Here is a 6,289-nt window from a genome sequence, read left to right as displayed (position 1 = left end):
AGAGGTAGGTTTTTCATTTTTAGAAAGGTGAACGTGTGTGTTGATCAGAGAAAACACAAAAAAATTTTAACAAAAAAAAAGAAAAGAAAGGAAAAAAAGAGGAGGCAATAGAACGATCAGATGAATCCTTTCGCTACACGGATCTTGGGATCGTTACACCTTACCCTTTCCTGGACCTGAAAATAAAATCAAAAGCATGGATGAGCTAACACGACTTAATAGGCTATTACAGCCTAAAACATAAATCAATAACCAAAACTAAAAAGAATTGGAATCGTATACTGATAGTGCATACAATTAAACAATTACTAAATTTAACAAAATTATAAACAAACATTTCATAATAATAATCAGAATAGCTCTTAAGCACAATTTTTTAGACATCTTCATTACTAAAATCCTACCTTGGCATCCACTTGCACCGGTATAACAGAATCTCACCTTGGTCGCCCACTGGAGTCGACATCAAAAAACTTTGGCAATAGAATCCCACTTCAGTCGCTAACTGGTGCCGACATCACAACATTTCAGTAACAGAATCCTATCTCAATCATCCATTGGTGCTGGCATCACAACACCTCGGTAATAGAATCTCACTCGGTCTCTCACTGTAAAAAAAGTTTTAGAATATACTCAAAATATTTATAATCTTACTCTCTATAACATATAAAAAGTTAAGATCTTCTCTACTCTCCTTTTCCCACCACTTAAAGAGTTTCTTATATAAACACATGCTATGATTTCCCAGAAAAAGAATCTTGTACTTTCCTAGCCTCCCTTAGACTTTACTCAAAGGGGGCACTAAAGAGACACACTAAAAAAATATAAAATTTTCACGCAAGTGGCTGAACAATTCAAAAAAGAGAATTCTAAATTATTTATAACAAGTACATAATCAAGCTCAAGCATTACAGCACTGGACAAGGTGGCACTATGGCTGTGAAAATGAACTAGCGCCTCGGCGCTGTAATGTTGGCTCCACTACAACACTGGATAACGTGGCACAGTTAGTGCATCAAACAGTGCCTTTTTGCTAAATCGGCATGACACTTGAAAGTAACAATTGCTTCATGACAACGCTAAAAGAAATAGTGTTGTGGTGTTTGAATTGAAATTCTAACGCAGCAACGTTATGACATATAGCGTTTTGCGCAAATTTTCCTGAGACACCCAATGTTGCGGTGACGATTTTGGGCTCAACAGCACTATGAAGTGCTATGACGCAGTCATTTCTGACATCACAACGCTGGACAATAGAGAAGGTTGACACTACCCCGTCAAAATTGTTCTTAGACATTGATCGAGTAAGCGTTACAGCACTATCATTGATGACGTTGTCAAAAACTTGTAATTTTTACTTTTTCCTACACATTTGCTATATAAAGATAACTAAAATATAACACATTTTTACTAAATTAAAATATCTAAAACAGTACATAATTTATACTTATCATTTACCAAATGATATAATTCTTTAAAGAAAGCATCTTTAAAAAAAATTAATTCAATGGATGTTTCCATCTTTTATTTCCCTTCAACATAAGCATAATTAAAATTCATTGAGGGTGGTGAACTTCCAAAATGAATTTGGCTTTGAAGGGTTTCTTGACCTCAACCTTGATTATTATCTTGATTTATTTATAAAATTTTACCTTTTTTTTGCTTGATAGATGTTATGATGTTGGAAAAATGACTTGTCACTCTTAGGCATCTCAAAAGAATCTCATGCAAAGATATGCATGTTTCTTCTTACAAAGAAAATAAGTTGGGATTGAAAGCTACCCTTATATATAAGGATCTAAATGGCCTCTTATCCTTCTTCTTAGCAATAATAATCTCTTTCATAATATAGTAACATTTTTTTTTAGATTAGATAATATCTCCATGTATAGTGATGGCTCCTCTCCCCTATATAATAGAACTAAACATTGAGATGATGGTTGAAAAAATAGATATGAAGCATATTAAATAAATAATCAAATGTAATGGGCGATAAAAAAATAAGGAAGTTGTGTCATTATGTCCCCAAGTAATCTTCATGGTGACAATACCTTTAAGGTTGCAGCACACACACAAGCTCCCTCCCTCTCTCTCTCTCTCTCTCTCTCTCTCTCTCTCTTGTGTAATCAACACAAGAACCTTTGAAGAATAGAAGTTTCTTGAGTTGAACCCAGCCCTTATGAAAACTTTAAGAGTTGGACATTAATGGAGTTGCACATGCCAACAAGTATGCAAAGGACTTTTCTTACCTATTTTTGGAGCAAGAATCTTCCAACCTACATTGCATCTCATAGGTTGGATTAATGCATTCTCTATTTTGGTTGGTCTCAAGAACCATGCAACATGGTTGAGCCCATCATAATATAGTCAACTTTAATCTATCATAGGTCTCATCACCCAAAGACACCTTATGTTTTCGTTGATCTCAAAATTGAATTTCATAGGTTGCATCACATCCATAAATCATTACAATCATGCGCGCGATCAATGCAAGAGTAATTACTGAAGGTGCCCTCTAATCTCAAATATCTCTGAGAGTATAAGATCCATTTTCTTGAGAACACTCTCACTCCTCCCTTGTCATTCATTATAGTTGACCTACTTTCCTCTAGTAATATCTATGTTGATATGATCATAATAATATCAAATTATCATACATTGCTTCTAAGTAAATAAAATACTTTTTGACATCAGTAGCTCAATGATCATCTCATTGGTAACTTTATGAGTAAAATGGGGACTCATTTTAAAACCTTAGGGCTGCTGAGGGAACCTTACAATTAAGAATTCTTTGGGCAAAGATTCGTCTTTGAGGGAGGCACAACCTTATTGTCTATAGGAGATCAAGGAAAGCAATGATTACTATGAATGCCACTAAATTAATTTCATAGTCATAGATGCTAAGAGGATGTCACTAAGGATGTGATCCATCTTGATACAAATTACGTGCAATCCAAGAAGAATTTCTATGAAATTTTGAATCCATAGGCATGAAAAAATCTAAAGAATAATTTGATTTATATAATAAGAAATCAAATATTTTGAAGAATAAAAATTGTGTCAAGATGTCCTAATATAAATTCATCAGAATTGATTTGAAATTCACTATATTTACTTTACGATTAGTGCAGTATATATAGATTTTTCATATACCTCAGTAATCTCTCAAAGCAAATTTATTGGTTTTTTAACCAATTATGTTATAATTTATAGAAAGATATTCTTACATAATATTTTTCCTATTTTAAAAGGCTATGTGTGAACCTCAACAAAAGATCTTCACCATTTTCACAAGCAAAAGAACTAGAGGGTAAGTATCTTCACACATGTACATCATGCTCTAATAAAACACACATCCTTTAGACCATATATTTCACTTACTTTCTTACAAAATTATATATATAAAGCCTAATAGAATCTTCACAACTTTCTTACTATCCAAAACAAACATTCATTCACATACCAAAGCATTCACTTCACAGGCAATTCAACCTGATCACTGCACTCCTCTCCACCGGATCTCGCTTAGCCTTAACCAAACGTTTCAGCATCTTCATATACTTTCTAATAAAGCTCCCCTTCCTCGTCACAAGAGCTAGATTATTACTGCTCTTCTCCTCCTCCACTGTTTCTCCTCTATCCAACCTTTCCATCTCAACTACTTCATCTTCCTTCTCCACCTCTGCTTTCATCTCATCACCCTTAAATCTCTCCTCTTCTTCCATCGTTCTCCTGCTGTTATTATCCGTCATCAGCTCCTTCAGCGAAGAATGATGAAGATAAGCCAGCTCGTCTTCTTCCTTCTCAAGCTCCTCCTCCTCATTGAAGACCTTTGGCTTCCTTGTTCTCTTTGACATGCTCAGATCAAAGCGCCGAGAAATCATGTTTGCGTTTGAGTTCTCTTCATGATTGAACATTGTGTTTGATGAAAAAAACACAAAAAGAAAACCGAGAAGCTCTGTGATTTTGTGCTTGTTTTAAGGTTGAGGAAGGATTGAAGGAAGGAAGGGTAGGTTCATTAAAAGTTAAGAGGTCGGTTTCTTGTGATAAAGTTGTGAGTGAAAGATGGTCTACTCTTGTCTGATTTTGTTTTGTTTTGAGAGGGAGAGTGTAACAGATGGCTGATTTAAATGGTATTGATGTGCATGAATGAACAACCTCTCATTATTTAGGAATTTGGCTTTTTGGTTATAATACATTTTATAAAATGGGTATAAGTTAAATAAAGGCTCATCAAATATTTTTCAAAATTATTATTATTTTTAAATTAATTCTATTTCATAAATTATATCCAATCAAATTATGGATATAATTCTTTTCAGTATTTTTAAAGTTTTTTTTTTTAAAATAATTTTAGGCAATAAAATAAGCCCTTATAAAAGGCTTGTTTGAGGGAAATGTTATTATGTGCGGATGATATCCTAGACGGTATCCAAAGACCAACCAGTATGTGCAACGTCACTTTTTTGCTCGGTACCGACACTCTATACCAAGTGTCCAGACCGTCCGGTGTCCGCACAGAATAATTTCTCTGTTAGAGATAGAGCTAAACATTTTGAGAACTTATTAAGAGCTCATGCTAATAAAAAGCTAAGGCATCTCCAACCAAAATCTCATTTTTCACTCCAAAATGACGTGAAACTAAAAAATGCTATGATTTATCTCCAATCGAACTCCATTTTGCCCCGTAACGATCGCTCTCTTATTTTCCACGTTTCTTCGGCAAGTTAGATAGAGACCAAAAAATGATGAAGATGAACAGTGCAATTCCCATATTGGCGTCGCACTGTTCATCCGCGATGAAATGACATAAGAATTGCCGCTCGGTTGGAGCGACGGAAGAACGACAAACAGTTGTTTGCCGTTCAATTGGAGATGCTCTAAGCGGTTGTTTTATTCAATATTATTTATATTTCAATATTATATGTCAAATATTTTGTATTTTATTTAATATTATGTCAATATTAAAATAAAGTAATAGGATTGTTCAAATGTCTTCATTAGATAAATTTGATTGACATCCATTGCCAATTAAAAAAACTTAAGTATTATTTTTTAAAATGTTATTTAAAGACATCATGAATCAAATATGATAACCCATATTGTTATTGATTGTAGATAGGAAATATATTTTTAAAAAAGTTTAATTTGTATTTATTTCATGCATAAAAATTCAATATTTTGAGGGTGCGCCCCCACGAGTTTAATTTAATGATTTGAAAATATATGTGGGTTATAAGTAGTATAGTTGATAATGAACCTAAAAACTATTGTGAAAGTATTGAGATAATGTATCAACTTATCATAGGCTTAAAAAAAAAGGAAATTCATCAAATTTCTATATAATTTACTCTTAATGGAAAAAATGGCTTTTCTTCATATTAGTGTCAAATTCTCATAGTTTTTATTTTTTAAACTGATAAGTAAAATTAATTATTATAATTATGAGTAAATTATCTTCTTAATCATCTAACTCATCCACTCTAATAAACACAATGCCATACATCAAGCCTCATATACTTTCATGGAAATTCACGCTTCATTTGGGGCAACTTTAATTCTTATTGCTTAATTTCTAATGTAGTTTTTAAGTAAATATTTTTAATTAGAAATTTTTGCACTAAAAAGCTGTAATAAAAATCAGCAGGAAAGTTGTCCCAAACGAAGCCTCATGCACCACCAAAAATCCCAATTAGAGCCATCGTAGAATATTTTTATTTTATTTTATTTGTTTATTATACAAAAGTGAAGTACTAATCAGTTGGCCTTTAATTTAATTGAACTTATTTTGATTAATAAAAAAAATTCATCCAATTATGTTTGTGATGCAGTCAAGTAGGGCAATAACTGAACCGAGCGTTCAACAAGCTACTCGTGGCTCGACTTGATTAACGACCGTTCATGTTTGTTTGTTTAAGTTATCAAATAAGTTTAAATAATTTTTGAAATACTTGACTGTTAAATAAAGAAACATGAACAGCTATGTGTTTATAAATATACCCGCATTAAAAATTTTTCAACAAAAAGAATATGATTATGATAATCAATTTATAATTAATTTTAAATTGTTCATATTTACATATAAATTAGCATAATGGTAAAGTTATACCCTGACCTCATAAGCAAAACATTCTGCCTTAAAAGTCCTTTCCAGCAGAAGCAATTTCGAAAGAGTAAGAAGAAAACTAAGCAGCAGTTACTTTAGTTTAAAGAGAGAAGAAAAAGGCCATCTTATGCTGTTTTCCAATAGAAAGTCTAAGCAATAATGAGAATATAATTAAAAAAAACT

The sequence above is a fragment of the Dendrobium catenatum genome, unplaced genomic scaffold (genome assembly GCF_001605985.2).
Source record: "Dendrobium catenatum unplaced genomic scaffold, ASM160598v2 fragScaff_scaffold_114, whole genome shotgun sequence".
NCBI classification, from domain to species: Eukaryota; Viridiplantae; Streptophyta; class Magnoliopsida; order Asparagales; family Orchidaceae; genus Dendrobium; species Dendrobium catenatum.
The sequence above is the reverse complement of the archived record's forward strand: the minus strand, read 5'-3'. Positions refer to the sequence as shown.